At 40.7% G+C, this 26,712-nt stretch overlaps 1 protein-coding gene and 1 long non-coding RNA gene across 4 annotated transcripts in view; one reads left to right on the top strand and one right to left on the bottom strand.

Moving 5' to 3' along the window:
* Positions 1-26,712, bottom strand: part of TNIK (TRAF2 and NCK interacting kinase) — a 481,587-nt gene that overhangs the window by 386,861 nt on the left and 68,014 nt on the right. The window lies entirely within an intron of this gene.
* On the top strand, positions 17,105-18,887 carry LOC126066559 (uncharacterized). The gene is made up of 3 exons (XR_007515125.1): positions 17,105-17,318; positions 18,246-18,357; positions 18,704-18,887. It is a non-coding gene; the product is annotated as an uncharacterized LOC126066559 (long non-coding RNA).

The following is a 26,712-nucleotide window of genomic DNA, read 5'->3' as shown; positions in this document are numbered from 1 at the left end:
GTGAGGCCACATTCAAATTTGGCACATCTTCCTGCAATGTCTGTTCTCCACAAGGACTTCAGGCTTTTTTAATATACTAAATTAAATGTGGAAAAATGTGCATCAACTTGAAAGACAAAGAAGGCTGTTAATAGATTTCGGGTTTCCAGTGGAAGTACCTCAGTCAGCCCACCAGTGTCTCTAGGGGTTCAAATCTGCTCTCCTTGAATGAAGAAGACCAAAGATACAAGGAAAAGATTAATCTAAAGGACTAATGAACCACAACTACCACAATGTCCACCAGACTGAGTCCAGAACAACTAGATGGTGCTCGGCTACCACCACCAACTGCTCTGATAGGGATCACAATAGAGGGCTCTGGACACAGCAGATGAAAAATGTAGAACAAAATTCAAATTCACAAAGAAAAGATCAGGCTTGCTGGTCTGACAGAGACTGGAGAAACCCCAAGAGCATGGCCCCTGACCTGAAGTCACTTTTAACTCAGTACTGAAGTCACTCCTGAGGTTCACCCTTCAGCCAAAGATTAGACAGGTCTATAGTGCCAACAATAACACACATGGGGGTCATGCTTCACAGTCCAAGCATGTATATGAGATTAACAGGCACACTAGCCCAAAAGCAAAGATGAGAAGGCAGGAAGTGACAGGAAAACCGGACAAATGGAAACAGGCAACCTGTCAGAAGGGGAGAGTGTTGAAACGTCAAGGGTTTGGCACCCAATATCACAAAGCAATTTTTGTATTAATTGTTTAATGAGAAACTAATTTGCTCTGTAAGCTTTCAACTAAATTACAATTTAAAAAAGAAAAAAAAAATTTACTCTCTTTTGTCAATAGGAGTGTTTCAGTGAAAAAGTTCAGAAGCATACTATTAGCCTAGACCATTTATGTTCTAGATTTTCAAACACCATTAGTGTTCTTTATTTCACCTCCATTCATTCACAATTTGCAATTACTGAGATTAGAGCTTGACAGCAGTTTAATTTTCTAGTGTATATACAGAATAGGCTTCAAGAAAAGTACAAATGTAAAAAAATAACAAAGGGCAAACTTGTTTTTAAAAAAAAAATTCAGTCACGCATCATTCACATCCAATCACTTGCTAATTACAATCATGCATCTTTAGTCAAGCCTGGGCTCCAGGACCTCTGTTAACCAACTCTGTCACTCTGGTACCTCTCCGTTATTGTCTAAACCTAAAAAAGGAATAAGGCTCCTTACAAACGATTACTAAGTCTTACTTTTTGCCAACATAAAGTGCTTTTGCTCCTTCCAGTTCTCTGGATAGATGAGATTGTTCTGTGGGGTAAATAATATGACCATTCTAGTTCTTCATTCAGAAGACGATCACACTGATGCTAAGTCAGTGACCTGAACATTTTTGTTTTATGGCAATTGGCTTCCGTAAAGATTTACAGCCTTGTAAAATAATAATAAAAATAATAAGATTATTATTTTTTAAACCCTATGGGGCAGTTCTACTTTGTTCTATAGGGTCACTATGAGTCAGAAACTTTCAGTATATATTTCACTATAAAACCCAAAACCACTATGAAAAAGGTTTCAAAAATAATTTCACCATGAAGAGGATAGCTTCAATTTGGAGGAACAAGGAAATAGACGCAAGCAACCAACAATATCAGGTCCAGGTCCTGGGAGTGCGTCAGAACTCGGTAACTAAGCCTTACTTAAAATCCAGTAGGTGGGCTTCTTGTGTTACAATTCAAAAATTCTTACCCTTATAATTTAATTTGGCTCAGTAGTTAACCACACTATTTAGCACCCTTCTAAATATATATTACTTGTAGATAGAGTACCTACTACATGGAGATACCAATGTTTGCCAATGAACCTGTAACTAAAACAGGCCGATGGCCACATCCCCAAAACCTGATATCCGCTGTCACATCTTCCACACTTGTTCCAAATCTTTCTAGGGATAGTCCTTTCAAACATCCCTCCCGAGCGCCCTTCTCAGGTACCATGTTCAAATGCTCTTTTGAGGCAAGAAATTTGGGGCGTATGTGGATGGAGATACTGTTAGAAGGGGCTAAGATTCTGTGCAGCTGATGACTAAGTCAAATAATAAACTAAGAATAATGTCAACAGTTGCAGTGAAAAACCCATGTGTCATTAGAGTCAATTTCCCCTCTTCAGTAGGACCCTTTGGTCTGTACCAAAGCCGCCTGTGTGCCAGGAGATTCTAACCACTGAAAGTGAAGCATGTGATGTTTCCAACGGGGACTGGCAAGGAGACACTAGTTCTCCCCTTTGTGGTGTCTTATAGGTATAGGGAGAGTGATCCCAATGTTTCAAAAGGGGAAATTTACAATTCAAATGACTCAATGGCTCACATTCAGAACAATATTGGGAGGCGCATATAATTTTTCCAAGAAAAGATTCCTGCCAGTGAGTTATCTGTCTATTTGATGTGTTTATATTTTACTTTAACCATATCCAGAAATAATAACAAATATTAAACAGCCTGTACGTGTTTTGGTGATTCTCACTACCCTAATGCGCTCAATGCAGACACTATCCAGGGAAGGAGCTGGCAAAGACTGCCCTTGGCTGCCAGCTAGTCCAACACCAACCCTCCTGACCAAAGGCCAGGTCCTTATTTCCTCCTGGCAGCGATGCCTTCTGGCTTGCTGTAGACGGCCAGAATACCACACTTTACTCAAAACAACCAGCGCTGAAAGGCCTGGGTAAAAAACCCATTTTTATAAAAGAAGACAACTTCCCATCGACAAACGTTATTAACTAGAGATACTGTCCTCCTGAAAAGGTTAGAGCTCTAAGAAGTAATAAAAAGCAGGCTGAAGGATGCAATAATCTACATACTTTTTTAAATTAGGTGTAAAAGGGTAGAAAGAACACTGACATCGTAGAAATCATTTCAGTTCAAAATTCAGGCCCTGCTGTTTACTAACGGCGTGATTTTGAACGGGTTGGTTTACTTTGTTGAGTTTCCTAAATTTCTTGTGAAGGAAGTGCCATCCACTGTACCCCCACAGGACAGCTTCATCTCCTACAACTTCTACTTTACACGCACACGTGCCCACGCACACACACCAGCTCTACTTTACTTTCAAGGTAGTCTGTTTACAAGTAACTTTCTCACCAGCTGGTTTCCATCTTCAAATCAGGTTAAGCATCATGTTCATCAAGCCTTTCCTAAAACCCACTTCTCTCTCCCCAGCACAGCAGTTCTAGAAAACCAGTATAGCACCTGCTATATATTGTAGTTTTGTGTTACGTGTCTGACTCCCTCTCTAGACTGTGAATGAGCACTTTGAAGTATCTCTAGTTTCTAACACAGTGTCAAAACTCACAGCAGGTCCTCAACAAATGTTCAATGAATGATTGAATGAATGATAGTAGTGTTCACTTACTGAGCACTTACTATGTGCTAAGCACTTACATGCAGTATCTATAATCCTGGCAACAAGCCCATAAAGTGGACATTAGCATTTTAATTTTACAGATGAGAAAACTGAGGCCTCAACACAGCCAGCAAGTGATTAAAGTAGGATTTGTACTATCTCTAATATGACTACAAAGATGACACCTAGCATGTCATAGAAAAATGGTACCTTCTGAACCCTTGAAGCCGTGGCCCCCGGACACTCTGTTAACCCAGAACTAAAACCATTCCCGAAGCCAACTCTTCCAACAAAATTAGACTGGACTATAAAACATAAAATAATACTTGCGAAGAGTGTGCTTACTTAGTCCAAAAAAAAAGTACGTACACGAGACTAAATGGGCAGCTCCTGACCGGAGATGGGATGAGAAGGTAGAAAAGGATAGATGCTGGTTGAATGGACACGGGAAACCCGGGGTGGAAAGGGGGAGAGTGCTGTCATATTATAGGAACTGCAACCAGGGTCACATAACTATATGTGTATAAATTTTTGTATGAGAAATTAACCTGAACTGTAAACTTTCGTACAGTAAAAAAAAAAGTACCTTCCTTCTGCTCAAACAATAACGCAAGTGTGATTTCTATAATGAAGACAATCAGAAGCTAGGTTCACTGGTGTTGGTTAACACTATAACCTAGGAAATCTGACGCAAAAAGTCATCTCACCAAACTCTGCATCAGCACTCATGAACAATTTTTTTAATTTTAATCATTCCTGAAATATTTTCTGAGCAGTTGCTCTGTGCCCACCCTGTACTAAGCACAGGGATCCACGGGTGAAAAGTCACAATCCCAGGAGCAGACACGGGAGGTTCTGGCATTTGTGGAGCGCCTGCTAGGGCAACCTCAGAGTGCCTCAGAGCACACATTCCTAAAGAGCAGATGTTACACACCCATTAAGTCAGTCATTAGGGAACCCATGAATTATTTAACGGAACACAGGGCAGCCCGCTCTGTGCCATGTATGTGGCCACAGAAGATTCTTTGAGGCAGATAATGCCCTCCATTTGCCAACATTCACGCTACAATTGAAGAGCAGCCCACATGTGGACTCCTGCCACCTGGGGTAATGGAATGAGCACTTAGGGCATTGATCACATTCTCAATGAAATGGTAATACAGCTGCCACCTAGCAAAGCAGTGAGCACCATTCAATATTGAGACTTCGCCACAAACGCCCTGACAACCTCCCCCTGGAGGAGTCACTTGTTTCCATCAACCCATTAGGTCCATTTTGATGCTGGCAACCTGGTGGGCCTCCACACGTACCCACACACATGGCATCATTCCCATGTACCCTATGTGAATGGCACCCCTAGAGCATAACAATACATGATATAAATACACTCTGAATGGTTCCCCTGAAGCTATGCAATAGGGTGGCCCTAACTACCAAGGTGATTAAGGTTCTGATGCACCTTCAATGGCCAAGCCATCATCAGCATGTCTGATTTTCAAGCAACACATGAGGACACCTCTGTGCCTTTCTGGCACTTACTGACAAAAATGAAGCCAAGCCTAACAAACAAGCTGCCTCTTCCTGCCCAGAAGCGCAAGCACACGGTCAGCAACATAAAAAGGCCCTGAGTAATTACTCTTAGCACTTTAGCTATTAAAATGCCCCCCAACTGAATATACTCTTGTGGGACCTCCCATCGTGTTAATAACTGCCACATCATCTTTGAAAGCAACACAAATAAAACTGAAAGTGGATAATAAACAATAATAGTGCAAGGCTGTGGCCTCACTGTATGTCTCTTGTTGAGGTAAACGGCCTTTGATCTCTTTTCTCGGTCTTCAGTTCTCACCATCATTCCCTCATGGACTGCGCAATTATTGTTTACAAACCTCTCTGAAGAGCCCCATTTCACAGGGTCTCCCATGTAGCCACTCAATTACTGGAACGAAAAGCTTTGGTTTAAGTTCACAAAAGCTGCCAACAAACCACCACGCTGCAATGGCATTTGCTTCCTGAGGAATAACCCGACACTGGGTGATGCTGGTGAGTCCACCTCTTGCCACATTAGCTTTCAGGCGAAAAACTCCAAGGCAATCAACCTGCTTCCCTGACTCACCAAGTGGATGCATGCTGACCTCACACCTCATCTTCATGAGATGAGTGTGCTGTCTTTTCCTCTCTGGGACTGTAGCTGTATTCTAACCAGTAGTTCCCAACCTGTACCCACGGGTGTCCATGAACCTCCTGGAACTAGATTCCATGTTTTGTGCATACCCATTTTGTAGAGAAGAATCCCAACACCTGATCACCTGAAAGGATTTTAGTACCCAGAATCTTAACTGACACATCAGTGTGAGCTGGACAGGACCTACACCCATCTTCATTTCATAAGGGAAGAAACACTCTGAGCTGTCACTTGCCTGAGAATAAGTGGGGGAGCCCTCCAGTTCCTAATCCACATCTTTCCACAGAAGGCATCCACCATCTGTAAGGCTGGGATGTCTAGTTTCTCATCTGGGCGGTAAGCCCTAAGGATGGAAACTATTTTTATCTGTCTTATATCATCTGTGTCTATGTGTATTACAGGGAGGGGTGTTTGTATATAACAAAAAACATGATCAGTCAATTGAGGCAAAGCACTTTCAGTTTTCAGAAATATCTATTTCTGTTTCCTGTGACAGGTCACTTGCAGCATGAGTTTTTTTGATGACCATATATATATAGGACCATAAGATGCGGGGGAACAAAGCTTGGACACACCTCTATAGTAGGTACCAAGAAAAAGTAGCTTCATCATCCCGAAGCTGCTCAACATTGCACTATTTCTGAAGATTACCTGACTAGAATTTTTCCCAAGTTACCAGCTCAAAATCTCCTTTCAGGTCTTCACAAAAATCACCTAATTCATTCAAAACAATTTTAAGCAACTACCACAGGTGAGATCCTATGCTTGGTCTTTGGTGAACACAAAAAGATCAATCAGAATGGAACCTGCCCTCAATGAGCTTAGGGTCAGTCAAGGTGGATAAACAGATGCACAAGGACAGGAATACCTGCTGCACATCTCCCTGGCTGATGGCTTCCCAGGAGAAAGTCTCCTAGTTTTCAATTCCCAAATGTCGGAGAACGTACCAAACCCTCAATAATACAATATCTGGCCAATGTTCACACAGAAATATATATATATTTATGACCTCAATACGGTATTTTAAAACAAAAATGATACAAGAGAAATTTTCAAGTTACACTTTAAATACAGCTCGTGGAACATCGGAATCATGTGTTGATGTTTCTGAAAAGTATCTGGGATGTTGCTGGCTGTGTCACTGCTCACAGAGACCAGGGAGCTAGAGTTTTAGCATTTTACATCCTAACAGGAGCGTTTACTTATAGGTAGGTATTTTATAGTGTTTTAGCTATACTCTGGGAAATTGGTTGGGACTTTAGAGTTGACATGTAACATACTATCATTTTTCCCATTTTGAAAAAAGGAAATCTACCCCAGGTAGCATTTTCAAGCAGAAAATCTGATTTTTAGGAACACATTAATGCCTGTTAATGCTGGTTAAGTAGCACCAGAAGAGGTACAAATGGAGCCTGGGCAGTTCAGAGACAGGAGAGACTGCTTCCGAGGGGCAAGAAGCAAGGAAAATTTTGTTGAGTTTGAGCCAGATGTTGAAAGACAAAATGCAAATGGTAGGCCTAATCCAGCAGAAGATCTAGCAAATGGGCAGAAAAGTTTTGGGCAGGGGCAGAGTGAAGGGCACATGAAGGGGCCTGATCCGGAGCTATGTTTCCAGCCAAGTTAATCCAGTCACTATATGACTGTGAGAAAGGAACAGAGGGGGATGGAGTCAGCAAAACCAGACAAAAGGTTATAGGAGAAATTCCCACAAAATGTAACGAAGGTTCCACCTAAGGTAAAGGAGGACTGGACATAATTTAAGAAAGAAGAACGCAGCTGCCATCAAGTCAACTCTGACTCATGGGGACCCCATGTGTGTCAGAGTAGAAATGTGCTCCACAGTTTTAAATGGCTGTGAGCTTTCAGGGCAGATTGCCAGGCATTTCTTCCAATATGCCTCTGGATGTTTTCAAATCACTGATCTTGCGGTTAGCACCCGAGGGCTTACCCATTTGCACCACCCAGGGATAACTTGGACATAATTAATGCGCAGTGTGGTACCACCAGCATATGAAAATGGCATGTCCTTGATCTGCCCAAAGACCATAAACCCTGATCCTAACTTCCTATTAATAGTTATCATACACAAAGATTTTATAAATGTCTTCTTTCATCTCCTAGGAAAAGAAATTTTCAACCATTTTACCGGACACAAGAACGACCATCTTAGTCTGCCTCAAGTGAAAAGGTTCCACAGCATTTCTGTCACATTGTCCAGTAAAAATGGCTGACCTTCTCCCCTCTACACGTTATGGCATGCCCATATAAGACACATTCTAGGAACCGTTGTAAAAGGGCCACTTTATCAATACACCTAAGGGTAGACAACACTTTCAACCACCTTCCTCAACCTTTCTCTCCTAGCTCAGTTCACTTTCCCAGGCTGCACAAGTACAAACACATGGAGAATGCAAAGAATGTATCTAAGATTGGCAGAGGGTGCCGCATTCCGCCTGTGGAAGTGCCCCAAATGGTGGGAACTGAAGCAAAACAGCCGTGGAAGCAAAACGCAATCTCGAGGTCAGTGCAGACCCAGCTGCCCTTGTCTCGTAGACATTCCTGGCTGGAATCCCACTGAGCAGATATGGGGGAAGAGCAGACAAGACAGATCCGGGGCTCAGGAAATACCCAGCTGCTGCATGAGAGAGCAATAATGAAAAATGTAAGCTAAGCATACAAACAGCAATTTCCCTCTAGGAGTGCCCCGGAGGGCAGACCTGTAAATTATCCCTGGGTATTTCTTTTCAATCACACTAAGACCTTGTCACTGAGGTTTAAACCCTGACTCTTGAACTACATGACTGTCAGCGGGTTCACAAACAAAGCTTCCACAATTTGACCTGAAATCTAAATGGGATAACATTACCCCCAAAGAGCAGATTCCTTTTTCAGCCATTATCCTTTTCCCCCAAAAAATTATTTCTGACAAGAGTGACTTTTACACCCACAAAAGGACGAATGTTCAAGCAAAACCTCCAGTCATTTCTTTTGCAATTCAAATGTGTCAAACTAAGGGAAGCTACACCACTGAGGGATCAAATGTAATACTCATTTCTCAGTTATTTATTTTGTTCCATGTCTACCCAGGACACTGGCAGGCTTGAGAAGAAACAGCCCACCTTTCATTCCCAGGCAGCAGTGAATAACCTGGCTATACAAACTCAACAGACAGAATCTAGTAAAGCTCCCCGGAGTCCAGAGGTGCCAACCCAATTCCTTCAAACTTATTTGCAAAATCACATTTCCAAAATATTACGATCGGTTGCATTTTAGGCTGGACAAGTACAGTGTTGTGTGCTGTTGAGTCAATTCCAACTCATAGTGACCCTATAGGACAGAGCAGAACTGCCCCATAGGGTTTCCTAGGCTGTAATCTTTATGGGGAAACCCTGGTGGCGCAGTGGTTAAATGCTACGGCTACTAACCAAAGGGTTGGCAGTTTGACTCTGCCAGGCGCTCCTTGGAAACTCTATGGGGCAGTTCTACTCTGTCCTGTAGGGTTGCTATGAGTCGGAATCGACCCAAGGGCACTGGGTTTTTTTTGTTTTTGTTTTTGTTTTTTTGGGTAATCTTTATGGGAGCAGATCATCAGGTCTTCTGTCCCATGGAGCTGCCTGAGTGAGTTCAAACACCTAACCTTTCAGTTAGCAGCCTAGCGCACTTAATCATTATGCCAACAGGGACTGCTTAATACTTCTGGAGTGAGTAAAACCATCTTTTCCCTTGAACTTGTCATTCCCTCTCCAATGAATCCTCAGACACTACTACCAAAGTGATCTTTCCACAGCAAATCTTGTCTCATTACCCTCCCCCAGGCAGTGAGTTCCCTTTACTCATAAGCATAAAGTATGGGGCCCTTCATGACAAGTTCCTGGTCTACATTTTCCACCATCATATCCCCTTGCCTTTTGCTAAATTATGAGCATTTCCCTGAGTGCATCAAAGCTCTCTCAACTTTGTGTAACTTTCAGGACTCAGCTCCAGTATCACCTCCCTGGAAATTCTTTCTCTAACACTCCCTGAACAAAGACTGAATTAAATGTCCATCTTCTGTGATCCTACAGCCTCCTATGCTTTATTATAGCACTTCCACCCTGTGATTTGGAGGTTCTTTATCTATATCCCCTAAAAGACCATGCTTTCCATGACGGAAAAGACTATGTATTGACATTTCTGATTCAAAGCACCTGAGACACTGTCTGGCACAGAGTTGGAGATCAAAATGATATTGTTGAAAGGATGGATGAACAAACTTCATGACATTGTCTTTCTCAGTTTCTAAGATACCTGACTTCTAGAGGTCATCAGCAATCAGACAGAATTACACTGCTCCTTGGTTACTCTTAGTCTCAGGTCCCTCTCATTAAAAAATCAGATTTCTGGACTCAATGGTCTCTAAGATCCCTTGCATCCTACAATTCTCTTATTTATACTCCAATGAAACCTACCTGCTATTCCACTCATCTGGCTTTGGTCAAATACTGCCTTCCACTGTGAAGCAGCTATTTTAAAAACGGATCCACAGTTTGGTGAAATAGTCTAATGCTTAAGGTTCTCCAGGTGTTAGTGTTGGGGAGGAGGGGGAGCCTGTCTGAAACTCCAGGGGAATATGTCCTTTGAAAAAGCATACTTAATAGAATTTTATACCTGGAAAATCAATACTCTTTCTGCATTACAAACTAAAAAATACAAGGTTTGACAAAGTGATCTTGGCTGATGGAGAAGAAAAAAAAGATTCTGATTCTCAAATGAAGGGAAAGCATGATATTTTTATGACATTTATCTAAGGGAGGGCACATGTTTTGGAGGTTCAAAAAAACACTCGTACAATAAAAGCTAACTTGGCATATCATTAAAAGCACGGACGATGGTATCAGACAGATGTGGGTTGAAATTCTCTTACTAACTAGCTCTATGTTGTGAACACTAATCTCTCCATGCTTTTCTCCTCAGTAAAATAGGAAATTATCATTCACATCTCAAAGGGTCATTACAGAAGTTAAATCAAAGATTGTATATAAAGCTCCTTGAAATGTGCTTGGCATTTCACAGGTCCCTAATAAATGGTCGCAAATATTACAGTTATTATTAATATCTCTTCTCCAATCAAATGCAGAGACCATATTTCATGCCCCATTACATTCCATAGGATACTGGAGATATGCACAGACACTCAAGAAATATTGAAAAATGATGACAGTGATGATGATGACAATGAGATAAAACAATAAGTATCTATGACATTTGATATTTAAATTAAATATTGAATAGGGATCTTTTCCATGATTCATAACAGCTTTATTGATACAAAATTTACATATCACACAAAGTGTACAATTCAACAGATTTTAGTATATTAGCATATTAATAGTATAGCCATCATCACAATTAATTTTAGAACACTTCATTATCCCCAAAAGAAACCTGATACCCATTAGCAGGAATTTCCCATTTCCCAGCCACCCCACCAATCCCGGGCAAACACTAATCTATCTACTTTCTGTTACATTTGTTACTCTGGGCATTTCCATATTGGTAAAATCATTCAGTATGTGGCCTTTTGTGATCAGGTTCTTCCACTTAGTGTAATATTTTCAAGGTTCATCTATGTCGTAGCATTCATCAGTACTTCGATCCTTTTTATTGCCAAATCCAAATAATATTACATTCTATGGCTATACCATATTTTATTTATTCATCAGCTATTGAACATTTGGGTTCTTTCTACTTTTTGGCCATCATGAACAGTCCTCCTATAAACATTCATATGCAAGTTTTTGTGCGAACATGTTTTCTATTTTCTTGAGTATACATCTAGACGGGAAACTGTTGAGCCAGACGGTAACTCTATATTTAACCTTTTGAGAAACTGGATTCGCCAAATTTTATACAGATTCCCAGAAGAGAGGAAGGTAAAATCAGTGACTTACGATGCTAAAATCAGTACGTTCAGCCACAGGTAGACCCTTAATGCCAGCAGTAAGTCTTTATTAATCTTACAAATAGCTACACATCAGTTATTCATATGAGTGCAGAGACCATCTGAAAGAACTGCAATTTCTAGCTGTTAGAAAAAGTCAGTTGCAAGAAGAGAAGAGGATTTAACAGGATAAAGGTATCCCCACTTCCTGGCCATTCTAGGTCAACTCCTTTGACTCTTTCAACACCATTTTCAAGCATTTTTCTTTTAGACTCAATCTACTATGTTTGAGGATGACAATTTTAACGACGAAACCACTAAAGGTGGATTATAAAAATGGACAAGCAGTGAAGACCGACAGAAATAACAACCTGTTGGGGGGAAAAAAAAACATTGCCATTCAGTCAATTCAGACTCATAGAGACCCTACAAGAAAGAGTAGAACTGCCGACCTTTTAGTTAGCAGCCGAACTCAACCACTGCGCCACCAGGGCTCGCTCCATCAACCCATTAAAACCAAACCCAGTGCCGTCGAGTCAATTCTGAATCATAGTGACCCTATAGGCCAGAGTAGAACTGCCCCATAGAGCTTCCAAGGAGCACCTGGAGGATTCGAACTGCCGACCCTTTGGTTAGCAGCTGTGGCACTTAACCACTACACCACCAGGGTTTCCATCAACCCATTAGGCATACTATACTTATTCAGACGAATGATTTCCAGTAAGTATATTTTCAAAAAATGAAGAGAAACCCACTTTTCCACCAGAGCCTGAATTGCCAGGAATATGTTGACAACAAGAGAAAGTGGCCAGGGGTGACAGGAGACAAATGAAGGAGCAGAAGCTTCATTTGAGACCCTCTGACATGTGGCATCTGGAAAATCTTTCCACGCCCTCACAAATTACTGTGGGTCTGACGTGTCAGTCTCTAAAGCCTGCAATACAAGAGCGCTAAGGGCATCTGTCTCCGATTTTCCCACTGAATGCTTCCCTTGTTTTCCACGGTCTGCTGCACTCCTCTTTTGTTAGCCACGGACAGATTGATGGACAGCGAAAGGTGACAGACCAAGGAATACATTACTTACCTTTATGTTTGCTGGGTTGAGAGGGTTAATACAGAAATGCCTCTGAATTTTAATATGGCATTTCTTAGTGTCTTTGACTCACATTATACCACTGCACGGAAAGATAAGGGATAGGCCCCAGGAAGAGAGAATTCTAAATGCCCTGCAGTGACTGGCAGGAAAATCTGCTGAATGCTCAGCTACCCATGTGAACACCATATTTCTCTGAATCTTGAATGCAATTAGTTAAGGTCAGAGAGAAAAAATAAATAAAATATATCTTTGCAATAACAACCAAACTTGCAAAATGGCAACCTACAAAAATAAGATAGGCCAGTTTTTCAGGGAAATGGTATGAACAAAATTATACTTACATCTGAAACATGAATGTATCACTCGATTACATTTAATTTACGTCACAAAGAAATAACATACACAGACATGATGACTACCCAAAGTCCGCATACACAGACATTAACATGTAGAGTTTATCGATGAAACTTCTTTCTATAACACAGTATCACAATATAAACTTTTTTTTTTCTTCTCTGCTTAGGTCTACAGTCTGGATTTGCAACATTTACCAAAACAAAAATAACAACAACAAATTAGTACAGCAAAGTGTTGTCTGATATCCCTTTAGGAATCCCAACATTTTAATCTTTTTTTTTTTTTTTCTTAACCACCCTGCTGAAGAATTCTTAGACCTTAGACATGAAGTGATACGTGATGAATAGATGCTGAAGGAGGAAAACACAACAGGCTGGTGATACGTGAAGGTTCAATTTACGTTGGCCAAAATACAATTTTTCCATTTACTGGTTTTTTTCGCGCCAGTCCTAGTAAACAGCACAGAACTTTCAGAGATACTAAAATAGCTGATGTTTTACTATTAGCACTTTTCAAATTATTTCTCCTGAGACTGTCACCTTTTGCCAACTCGAAACAGACTTCGCAACTTCAAGTTCCCACTGTGTAGTCCCAACATTGCAATATTTTCCCCAAAGAGGTGTGAAACAAGTCAATACGCACAGCTAATAGCTAATAGCATCAAATCGTTATTTAGGAGGGAAAACGGCATGTTGTGGAATTGCTGGAATAATAAAAAAGGACACCAGCTGCATGTGTTTGTAAGTAACTTGGGGACACATACTTTCTATCTCCATAATGGTCTGTAATAAAGGTTGTTGTTGTTAGTTGCCATCGAGTCGGCTATGACTTACGGTGACCCCATGTACAACAGAACAAAACACTGCCCAGTCCTGTGCCAACTTCAGAAACCCTGGTGGCATAGTGGTTATTAAGAGCTACAGCTGCTAACCAAAAGGTCAGCAGTTCAAATCCACCAGGCACTCCTTGGAAATCCTATGGGGCAGTTCTACTCTGTCCTATAAGGTCACTATGAGTTGGAATCAACTCGACGGCAGTGGGTTGGCTTGATGCCAACTTGACAATCTTTGGTATGCTCAAGTCCACTGCAGCACCCACTGTGTATTCTGAGTGGTTTCCAACCTAGGGAGCTCATCTACCAGAACTACATCAAACAATATTCTGTTGTAGTACATAGGGTTTTCACTGGCTGATTTTCAGAAGCAGATTACCAGGCCTTTTTTCCTATCTGAGCCTGGCTACCATGGGTGATCCTGCTGGTATTTGAAGTACCAGTGGCATAGCTTTCAGCATCATAGCAGCATGAAAGCCACCACAGTACAACAAACTGACAGGTGGTGGGTAACAAAGGTACTGGTACTGTCCCTAAACAGTTGACAAAGGAGTCCAAACTCCTTGCTATGGCTCACACAGTCCTTTGTAATCTGTACACAGACCAATTTTTCAGCTTATCTCCTGTTATTCTTTTTACCATTTACTCAAATCAATGCCACCCAAACTTTTCCATACAGAACCTTGAGGCAAATGAAGGAGCCAGCCCAGGACATACAGGCTTAAGCCCTAGGTCTGAGGGGGCCACTGTCTATGTACTGTCTATCAGAGAAGTTCAGCAGTTCTGCCTAGATGCCATCACAGGAATTTAGTCATGGTTCCCTTAACATGGAGTTCTGGTGGTACGGTGGTTAAGCACTCAGCTGCTAACTGAAAGGTCCGTGGTTCCAACTCGTCAGCCACTCCGTGGGAGAAAGATGTGGCAATTTGCTTCCATAAAGATTTACAGCCTGGGGAACCCAATGAAGCAGTTCTACTCTGTCCCACAGGGTCTCTATAAGTCGGAATCAATTTGACAGCAACGGGTTCGTTTTGTTTTGTTTTGTTTTGTTTTGTTTTGTTTTGTTTTGTTTTGTTTTGTTAACAAGTCAGGTAGCTATTACAATTCCATGGTTTCACACAGGCTATTCCCATTCCCTGGAACACCTCTCCCTATGTGCAAAAATAAACATTTCCTGATCTTCAAGATTTAGCTCACATAAGAGCTCCACAGCGTGGACCTTCCTGGTCTGTGCTGACCTCCTAGTTTCAAGAATTGGAGGCTTTCTTCTCTGTGCTCCTGAGGTACTCTGTGTAGTCCTCAATTCCAGTGCTTCTCACCCATAGTGAAGCTTTTCCCTGTAGTCTACTCTACAAGTGGGCCCTTCAGGGCTTATTTACTTTTGATATCTCCACAGCTAATCATAACACCTTGCAAATGGTAGGTGCCCCATTACTGTTCCTTAAAAAAATTTAGAGCTCAACCAAAGCACACAAAACCAAAAACCCAAACCTGTTGCATTGATTCTGACTCATAGTGACCCTATAGGACAGAGCAGAACTGCCCCATATGGTTTCCAAGGAGCACCTGGTGGATTCGAACTGGTTAGCAGCCGTAGCTCTTAATCACTACTCCCCCAGGGTTTCGAAAGCACACAAAAAATTCAGAACCAGCCTCTAGCAAAAAGGGATTTATTCTGAAGAACATTTCTTCCACTGTAACTCTGGTGGAACTTCCCCTTTATGAATTCTTGAAGAAATTGTTGAGAGCCTCCTTCTAAATCTAGCTTGTAGTCTAGAAGGCCACAAGCAGATGTAAACAGCAGCAGGCAACTTCCCTGGGCCCATGAGCCTCCCTCCATCCTAGAGGCTGGTTTACCTGGAGGCCTGTCAATCACAAGAATGCTGGTCTCACCCTTAAACCCAGGAACATTCAGCATCTAAAAATACGTCCTAAAAAAATAATCAGCAATGCATAAGCAATTATGTTCAACATTATTAAATGTAGCATTATTTATAAGAGCACAAATTGAAAACAGCTTAAATGTTCAACAACAGAGGATTAGTTAAATAAATTATGAACATCTCAGTGCTAGAATACTAGGCAGCCATTTTTTAAAAAAAGTGTTGATAAGAACTGTTGATGACATAACAGAAAACAATCCAAAAAAAAAAAAAAAAACGGATAAATGATAAATAATACTATATACAGTTTGATACAATTTTTTTTTTAACAAAAACATGTTGTTGTTTTTTTAATGTACAGAACTGTTTACATAAATAAGAAGACTGGAAGGAAATATGCCAACACGTTTAATGGTGGCTACATCACAGTGATGAGATAATGGGTGACTTATCTTATTCTCCATTATTTTTCAGTATTTCCAAGATATCTATATTGAGTTTTGCATTAAGATCGGGGGAGGAGAAACAGCAAAGAAAATAAAATAAAGGAGTGGGGGAACAAACAGAGCTGAAAGTAGTGACTGTCAAGTTGTCCTACTCAGGGCTGTACATAATTGTTCAGCCAGGATCTGGGAAGCAGGTCCATTGTCAGAGTCCCAGGACATACCAGTATTAAGGCCTTTTGGGGAATATACACACCACAAGGGTGCCCTAGATCTGACCTAACTTTCAGGAAGTTTACCAGACTCAAAGAAGACCTAGGGTTGACCAGTTTTCTCAACTAGACAGAAGCTGTACTGCGGACCCACAGTTCTCTCACTATTCTAGGACTAAACCTAAGACCTAACATTTGTGGTTTTCTGAATTTGATTTAGAGAGGTTTTAAGGAGTCATGCCAAATTCTGCCTACGATGTCCTCACTTTCATGATATAAAATGCTAGATTCAGATCCTTGCCCGAAGAACGTTTCCCCCCAACTATACTCTTCTACCATCACCTCAGATGCATTCAAAAGCTGGAGAATGAATAAGGAAGACCAAAGAAGAACTGATGCCTTTGAATTACAGTGTTGGCGAGGAATATTGAACATACCATGGACTGCCAGAAGAAGGCACAAATCTGTCTTGGAAGAATTACACCAAGAGTGCTGTACTTCTAAGGAGAAGGGAGGATGGTGGGACTTCTTCTCACGTACTTTGGACATGTTATCAGGAGGGACCAGTTCCTGGAGAAGGACATCATGGTTGGAAATGTAGAGGGTCAGCAAAAAAGAGAAAGACCCTCAAGAGGATGGACTGACACAGTCACTGCAACAATGGGCTCAAACACAGCAACGGCTGAGAGGACTGCGTAGAACTGGGCGGTGTTTCCTTTCTGTTGTGCCTGAGGTTGCTATGAGTTGGAACCAACAACAACACAAAGTCAGATCGTGTTGGTAAAAATTCTTTGGTAAAGCTATTCTTTAAGGAGCTAGTCTGAGAATGGCAGGAGAATATCAGCCAATGGATGAAAGGGTCACAGAGTCTGAATCTGTGTTTAAAACCACAGTGCAGGAAACTGGAAGATGAAAGGTCAATGAATATTCCAGACAGAAGGGAGTATGCTGAAGCAGTTCCAGTCCTGGAAGAAAGAGGAGGCTGGAAACCAGTACATATAGGTAAGGGATCACCTTTGAACAAAAGAGTGACTTTGTCGTATACTTTTTTGAGCTGGATATGTTTCAAAATGTTTCTGCCTACTGTGGACTACAAAGGACTGTGCAATAAACAATACAAAAAAAAAATTCTGAATTTTGGAGAGCCACCCTTTGATTTGGATACCTTGTCTCTTCTACTAGAAATATACAGAAAACTTAGAAAATACTGAAAAAGAACATAGAATAAGTTAAGTATCACCCACTATCTCATCATTCAGATATACAGCCACTGTCTCAGTTATCTAGCGCTGCTATAACAGAAATACCACAAGTGGATGGCTTTATCAAAGAGAAGTTTGTTCTCTCACAGTCTAGTAGGCTAGAAGTACAAATTCAGGGTACCAGGGCTTTCTCTCTCTTTTGGCTCTGGGGGAAGGTCCTTATCATCAATCTTCCCCAGTCAAGGAGCTTCTCAGCACAGGAACCTCAGGTTCAAAGGATGCGCTATTCTCCTGGCTCTTGTTTCTTGGTGGTATGAGGTCCCCCATATCTATCTGTTCATTTCTCTCTTTTATATTTCAAAACTGATTGATGTAAAACACAACCTAATCTTGTAGATTAAGTTCAACCTCATTAACATAATTGCCTGTAATCCTCCCTCATTAACATCATAGAGGTGGGATTTACAACACACAAGAAAATCGCATCAGAGGACAAAATGGTGGACAATCACACAATAGTGGAAATCACAGCACAGCCACTGACACATATTTTTGGGGGACACAATTCAATCCATGCCAGCCACCATTAAACATGTTGTCATATTTCCTTCCAGTCTTCTTATTTATTCAAACATTCACATGCGTTTTTTTATACATAAAATTGAATCAAACTTTCATAGTGTTGTTTATCCTGTTTTCTTTTTCTTTATTTACCCCGTGATTCTAGACCAGAGCAGCTCATCAGAATTTGCTCAGTGGATTTACATCCACCACAAGCCTGGACAACACCCCCATCCCGAGTGCTGAACCATCATCTTCAAGAATGGGGGCTGGGCTAGGTAAATCTTAAAAGTTCCCCCAAATGATTCCGATGCACAGCCCTAGTAGAGAATCACTGGGTTAGAAGTAAGAGGAATAAGGGGGCAGAGGGAAACACATTCACAGGTATGAGGGCAGGAAACTGAAGAAGGAGAGGGTTCAAAGTTCTCTTGACAAGAAGGTAAGGTCATGCTGAGGGAGAAAGTAGGAGGAGAGGGATTAGGGAGGAGTGGAGTCATAGAATAGTCTCTGGGTGCTGCTCAGAGAGCCATGAGAACAAGGCACCCAGAGGCAAGGCAAGGCGGCAACCATCTTATAAAATGTTCAGGGGCACCAATGGATGCCATGGAGTGTTTTTTTCCCCAGCAGTGTTCAACAATCCAGAGACCAAGTGAGAAGCTGATGGTTGGATGAATCTAAATGTTGGAATTCCATGGCAGGGAAGAGCAAGGAAGCAATTTAATATCAACCTCATAGGACTGCTGGAAGAATTTGTAATGCATTTAAACACAGCCCAATGTTTGGCAGAAAATGAGCATTCAATAAATGTTAGTTGGTAATGTCATCACCGCTACCACTGTAGTTACTTATTTCTGGAACCAAGCAAATGATTGCATCTGTTTCTTAAAAACCTGTTGCGATCGAGTCGATTCCGAGTCATAGTGACCCTACAAAACAGAGCAGAACTGCCCCCATAGAGTTTCCAAGGAGCACCTGGTGGATTTGAACTGTCAGCCGTAGCACTTAGCCACTATGGCACCAGGGTTTTGTAGGGGCCTGTAAAATAGAAGTCAGCAGTTACTCTTCAATTAACAGAGAAAAATGGACTTGCTATGTTGTGTGTTAAGCCCCTCAAACAAGAGATGCTAACAACCATATATTTCTACAGGTTTCCATTTACTTACTTTTGAATAACCTGTGGTTGAGTATTCTTGTGATAATGACTAAAGATAACTGATACCATGTTTACTATAAATACGGCAGTGTAAAAGGCTAAGAAAAAATTGAATGGAAAATAATGCTCTCTGTAGAGAGCCTATGTGAGGCTGCCTTAGGGTAAAACATTCTGAGCCTGTGTATTCCATTACTTCTGCCCCCACTTCATTCAGAAAGGATCTGTAGAGGTTGATAAAACATGCGGAACAAGATTAAAAAAAGAAAGTGAGGCAATCAGTTTAAAGAAAACTAAAGGATAGGGGAAAATACATTAGGTACCCAATGGACATGCAAAAAAGTCCCTTTCACAATGCTAGTAACAACAAAAACCAAACCCGGTGAAACAATGCTAGTGGTGGGTCTCTCGTTTGGCTGTGAACCTCCTGGTAGTGAATGGAAAGAAGGAAACATCATCAGTAGCGTAACTCATGGTTTCCAGGAAGAAGGAAGAGTGCTAGTGTTGCTGTTATTGGAGTGTAAACGATTTTTTCCCTTCATAAATTGACAGTGATACAGTGAATGATGTCTACGAAATCATCCTTACAGCAATGCTTTACTACCTGATTAAAAGATATCCTTCTTGACAGTAGGGGAAAGAAAGCTGAGTGAATGGACATGGGGAACCCAGGGAGGAAGGGGGGAGAATGTTGACACCTTCAGGGGTTTGCAGCCAATGTTATGAAACAAGTCGGGTATAAACTGCTGAATGGGAAACTAATTTGCTCTGTAAACTTTCACCTTAACAACAATGTTCCAAAAAAAAAAAAAAAAAGATATCATTCTTTCATCCTCAAAAAACACCCTTACATTTCTGGTAGAAGAGACAAGGTACCAGAATCAAAGGTTAGCTCTCCAAAATTCAATTTTTTTTCCCGTATTGTTTATTACGTAGTACTTTTTGTTCCACAGTAGGTAGAATTATTTTGAAACATGCCCAGCACAAATAAATTAATGTTCCCATCATTTGGAGAAAATTAATTCACCTACTTATGCATGACTTTAATATGAAAACTCATCTAAAAATGAAGTATAATTTCCAGCCTAGAACTCTTTACCAAACAAAACTATCAAGCAATTGTGAGAACACAATAAAGACCTTTTCAGACCCGCAGCATCCAAAAATTTTCCTCCCATCCACCCTTTCTCTGGAAGCTACTTGACGGACGTGTTCCACAGAACTAAGGGAGTAAACAAAGAAAGAGGAGTCCTGGGACCCAGGTAATGGGATCCAACACGAGAGGGGCAAAGGGTAATACGAGGAGATCCCAAGACAAAAGGCCTGGGGCACGACCTGTCCGGACAGGAGCAGATCAGTTGCTCCAGGAGAAATGGGTCCGGGCAAATGAAACAGGATGAATACTGATGTATCTAATACATTGTGAGAACACACTTCATGCCTGGGGATAACTAGTGATGGATACATAAGAAACTAAGCAAACAAAACAAGACCTTTTGTGTTACGAAGGCGGGTAAATAATTATATATACCCATTTACTTGCACAAAGAAACAATGGAAGCTTAGTAAGAAACTAAGGGTTACTTAAAAGAGGCAGGAGAGGATGGGTTAGGACAAGACTAGGAATGAGATTTGTTAGGGATACCTTTTATGGTGTTTGAATTTCTGAACCATGTAGAGGTATTACCTACTCAAAAAGAAAATAAATTCTAAAAATAAAAAAGAATGTTGTTCTCTATCACCAACAGATCCTGACAGACCAGCAGTTTTACTTGTTCTTGCTTTTCGTGGCAACAACTGCTTCCTCCACTCAGCTTTACGTAGTGCACGCATTACCGAGAGGCAAAGGCAAAAGGCCATGCATGTGGCCTGGCTGCAACCTTGAAGATGAAATCAATAAAGATGACAGAGGTGGAAAAAGCATTTTCAATTTACCAAAACATGAAGTACTAACACTCATTTTATATAAAAGTAGTATTGGCTACATACCTACAGTATGACCTATATAAATGTAAATATATCAGACACGGAAGTTTAGTAATCCTGTCCCCTTACCCACCAAATGCTAGCATGACTCCCTAATCATTCTGACAAACAAATACGACCCCCCCCACCACACACACACACACACTTCCAAAAGCCGCTACCCTAACTGAGAACTACCGTGAGGAAGAAGTAAAAAGAATAAAAATTAAAACTTGCCAACTTTTTCCCCTATCACAGCAACTAATTTTCATCAGTTCATTAATGTAATGAATCTTCACAGCACATTTGTTAAGAAATCATCAGCAATCTGATCTCACAAACGTTTTGCTGCTAGTAGTTTGTGCCCTGAGTTACAAAAAAAAAAAAAAATCCAGCTAAAGAAAATCTGAGGGACCTAGAATCCTTGCCAGCCTTCAGTCAAAGCTCCTGCTTCTACCACTTGTGGAGCGTGCAGTGCTATTTTTTCAGAGTTCATATATATTCTCTCATTGATTATGCTAATTAATTCTCTGAAGAGTCCTGTAAGCCTGGCAAGAAAAATATTATTTTCTCCATTTTCACAGACGGGAATTCTAAGGCTCAAAGCAGTAAAGTGATTTTTCCCAGCTCATAATTGACAGAACTTGGAGGAGAAACCACAATGTTTGGTTGCCAGTCTGGCGGTTTCTCTACTCAGCTATAATACTCACTATAGACAGTATTTCCTCTGTGCCAAGCCAATAACACATCGGCTCAATTCAGATCCTTAACATGATAATTACAAATTTGAAACTCAGCATCTACTTACTAAGTTGTTAAAAAAGCCAGAGAAAATGGCCCTCAGAAAAGTACAATTTGAAAATCTATAAAGTTCACTGAGCGCTTTACACATGTTTGCTTATTTGATTTCCCAATAGTTCTTTGAGGTAGGTACGGTCCTTGCCTCATTTTACAGACGAGGAAACTGAGGTAGAGAAAAGGGTATGCAATTTTTTCAAGGTCATACACTAGTAGTAACGCCAGCAGCCTAACTCAGTGGGAAAAACCTTCAGATAGATTTAATCAAAAATAAATCATAAGAAAAACTGGTAGGTTTATGCTTTACATAAACAATGAAATATTCTCTTGAGCCTTATAAATAATATTTAAGCAAGTATCTTTCATACAACTTTTTTGCTGATTTGTGAAAATGATCTCACAACATAGAAACAACCAAGCAACTTGCCCTTTGTGAAACCGACCAGTATCTTAATCATGCAAGCAGTGGGCATTTGATGCTATCGATTTTCTATTATAATAACAATTCTTCAGTGGAAACAAGGCAACCCTGGAACAATCAAATAAGACAACATGAGAAATTAAATTTTTCTACTCTTAGTTTACCAATTTATATCTTGAAAAGGCTAAAGAGGTGAATTTAAACAAAGAACTCTCAAATACCTAATGGGTAAATTATCACAACAAAAATAACGTAGAGACAACAATCTAAGTAAAACAGCGGTCTGGAGAAAATAGGCCTATTTTATTCAAACAACATCAAAATAGATATGGAGAAACTGACTCTATTTTATACCACATAGCAGGTTATGATGTTTATACTGATGGCCATGGAGAACACTGACACATCTTCTTCTCTAAAATGTCTACAGAGCATCCCCAAATTCTAATTTTTTAACTAGATTTAATCTCCAGAAGAGGATGATATCTCGATAGGAACACAATTTAAGATAAAAATTCATAGTTGTCAAATAGTGCTGGTCTAATAGAACACCAAAAGGGTCTCGCTCATGCCTGAAAAATCTGGTGCATGGTATAAAAGTAGATAGGCTGAGAGCAAGCAATAATTTAAGAAAAAGCATGAGCTACAGCCAAATACAAATCATTTGTCTAACTCCTCAGAAACTCCTAGAAAATTCTGGGACCAGAGCCCTACAAAGGTGAGAATCCAAGCAACTGAAGAAAATTCAGTACATTAGTAAAACTCTGTGTGGCCTAAACTTTGTGATAATTGATCCCCAAAGCTGTGGTTGACAGTGTACTTGAATTTATAATACCATGATCACGAACACATAACTAAGCTAATAATTAGGTGTTCAATGATCAATGACCAGAGAAGAGATTGGAAGAGAAAGAAAGGAAAAAAAAAAAACCAGCACCTACTTGCCATCAACTCAGTGGTGGTTCCTGTTGCCACAGACATCCCTTAATTGCAGAATCATAGCCTGTTTAAACACTGCCTTCCTTGATGATGGAAATCTGACACCAAAGTCTGTTCCAGGAGCCAACTGGCAGGGCACTGGAGCCATATTAATACAAACCCAGGGACTGAAAAGAACCAAGAGCTCTGAGGCCATGCAACAGAGCACTCTACACATCAAGAGCAAAAAACATGGTTCAAAGCCTTTTAAAGAACCATCCCATAAATGAACTGGTCAAATAAAGAGACTGCATCCCCATTTACAGGTGGTAAATCGAGGCAACCAGAAGTGTGATATACGTCAATTTACTGAGCTGATACTGGACACCTAAGATAACATAGTGACTTGCTGACAAAGATCACCATAGACTCCACAAGACCCTACCTGGAGGGAAGGAGGGAAGAGAGGTAGAATATGAATGGAGGCCCTCCCATTCATGGTCAGTCGAGGAAATGGAGCGAAGAGAGGTAGAAAGGGACAGGAAGAGGCCCCTCCAGTCATGGTCAGGAGAGGAAAGATCAGGAGGAGTTCGATGGAGACTGAGGACTGGGGGAGGTCCTCCACTAGTTTAATGGGTGGTGGGGGGAACAAAAGCAGAAAGACTGGGGAGGCCCTCCACATAGAGATATAGAAGAAAACTAGGGGAGCCTGACTATGGCCAGGATTGGAAATGGGGGAATGTGGGCAGGTGGGTAGGGTGATGATCTTGGCAGGAATGTCATAAAAAGAATGGAAGCATTAAACTAGATGAGCATTAATAATGCTAAGATTCTTTCAGCTTTCCACAGACATCTGTTCCAAATTGGGCAACATTTTTATCTGTAAAATGAAAGTCCTCTGGTTGCTTTGGTCCATTTTCTCTTATTTTAAATGGAGTAGAGTTTGAGGACAATTGGTCACTATTATTAAAATAGCGTATTTTCACTGAGGCTCATAACACCTTAAACAGTCTGGGAGTTAAATACTCTCCCATCAACTGTTCTAATTTGTCCCATAAAGAAAAGGCAGGCACTGATACAGCACCTACCCCCGCAAATAAGTACTCGATGAATCCCCTCTAATGAGACAACAGGGGTTATAGCTCCATTTTCCAAAGGAAAAGAAATATCCAAATATTTATCATTTTTAACTTTAACTGAAGAAGTGTTGTGAGGTTCTTGCCCTGTGTGGTATTCTTGTTGTTGTTAGTTGCCGTCGAGTAGGTTCCCACTCATGCAACCCTTTGTACAACAGAAAGAAACACTGTTTGGTCCTGCACCATCCTCACAATCACTGCTATGTTTGAGCCCAGTGTTGCAGCCACTATGTCAATACATCTTTACTGAGGGTTTTCCTCTTTTTCACTGACCCTCTACTTTACCAGGCATGGTCAGGGACCAGACCTTGCTTGATAACATGTCCAAAGTACATGAGACAATGTCTCGCCATCCTTGCTTTAAGGAACTTTCTGACTGTACTTCTTCCAAGACAGATTTGTTCATTCCTCTGGCGGTCCATGGTATACTCAATATTCTTCACCAACACCATAATTCAAATTCATCAATTCTTCTTAGGTCTTCCTTACTCACTGGTCAGCTTCACATGCATATGAGGCAATTGAAAACACCATGGCTTGGGTCAGATGCACCTTAGTCCTCGAAGTGACATCTTTGCTTTTTTACACTTAAAAGAGGTCTTTTGCAGCGTATTTAACCCAATAAAATATGTTCTTTGGTTCCTTGACTTCAGCTTCCATGGGTGTTGGCTGTAGATCCAAGTAAAATGAAATCCTTGACAACTTCGATAATTTCTCCATTTATCATGATGTTGCTTATTGGTCCAGTTGTGAGGACTTCTGTTTTCTTTATGTGGAGGTGTAATCCATAGTGAAGACTGTAGTCTTTGATCTCCATCAGTAAGTGCTTCAAGTCCTCTTCACTTTCAACAAGCATGACTGTGTCATCTGCATATCACAGGTTGTTAATGAGTCTTCCTCCAATCCTGATGTTGCATTCTTCATTTAGTTCAGCTTCTTGGATTATTTGCTCAGCATACAGACTGAATAAATGCGGTGAAAGGATACAGCCCTGATGCATACCTTTTCTGGTTTTAAACTATGCAGTATCCCCTTTTCCTGTTCAAACGACTGCCTCTTGGTCTATGTACAGGTTCCTCGTGAGCACAATTAAGTGTTCTGGAATTCCCATTCTTCACAATGTTATCCATAATTTGTCATGATCCAACAGTGGAATGCCTTTGCATAGTCAATAAAACACAAGTAAACATCTTTCTGGTATTCTCTGTTTTCAGCCAAGATCCATCTGACATCAGCAGTGATATCCCTTGTTCCATGTCCTCCTTGGAATCTGACTTGAATTTCTAGCAGTTCTCCTTTAACGTACTGCTGCAACCATTTTTTAATTATCTTCAGCAAAATTTGCTTATATACAAGTTCGAGTTGAAGCTGAAGAAAATTCAAACAAGCCCACAAGAGCCAAAGTATGACCCTGAGTAATTTCTCACCTGAATTTAGAGACCATCTAGAGAATAGATTTGACACACTGAAAACCAGTGACCCAAGACCAGACGAGTTGTGGGATGACATCAAGGTCATATATCATACATGAAGAAGCAAAAGGTCATTTAAAAGACAGGAAAGAAAGGAAACGCCAAAATGAATGTCAGAAGAGATTCTGAAACTTGCGCTGAAGTAATGGAAGAAACGATGAAGTAAAAGAACTGAACAGAAGATCTCAAAGGGCGGCTCCAGAAGACAAAGTAAAGTATTATAATGAAATTTGCAGACCTGGAATTAGAAAACCAAAAGGGAAGAACACGCTCAGCATTTCTCAAGCTGAAGGAACTGAAGAAAAAAATTCAAGCATCAAGTTGCAATACTGAAGGATTCTACGGGCAAAATACTGAATGACACAGAAGCATCAAAAGAAGATAGGAAGAATACATAGTCACTATATCAAGAACAATTGGTCGACGTTCAATCATTTCGGGAAGTGGCATATGATCAACAATCAATCGTATCATAGGAAGAAGTTCAAGCTGCGCTGAAGGCACTGGCGAAAACCGGGCCCAAGGAATTGACGGAAAACAAATTGAGACATTTCAACAAATGGATGTAATGTTGGAAGTGCTCACTCATCTGTGCCAAGAAATCTGGAAGACAACTACCTGGCCAACCAATTAGAGGAGATCCATATTTATGCCCGTTCCAAATAAAGATGATCCAACAAACTTGCCCGGTGTAGGCTCCCCTAAGTTTACACAGAGTGTAAACTTCTCACATTGTGGAACACACAAAAGGATCTCAGAACTGTGAGCCACAT

Source organism: Elephas maximus, chromosome 23 (genome assembly GCF_024166365.1).
Source record: "Elephas maximus indicus isolate mEleMax1 chromosome 23, mEleMax1 primary haplotype, whole genome shotgun sequence".
Taxonomy (NCBI): Eukaryota; Metazoa; Chordata; class Mammalia; order Proboscidea; family Elephantidae; genus Elephas; species Elephas maximus.
The sequence above is the reverse complement of the archived record's forward strand: the minus strand, read 5'-3'. Positions and strand labels throughout refer to the sequence as shown.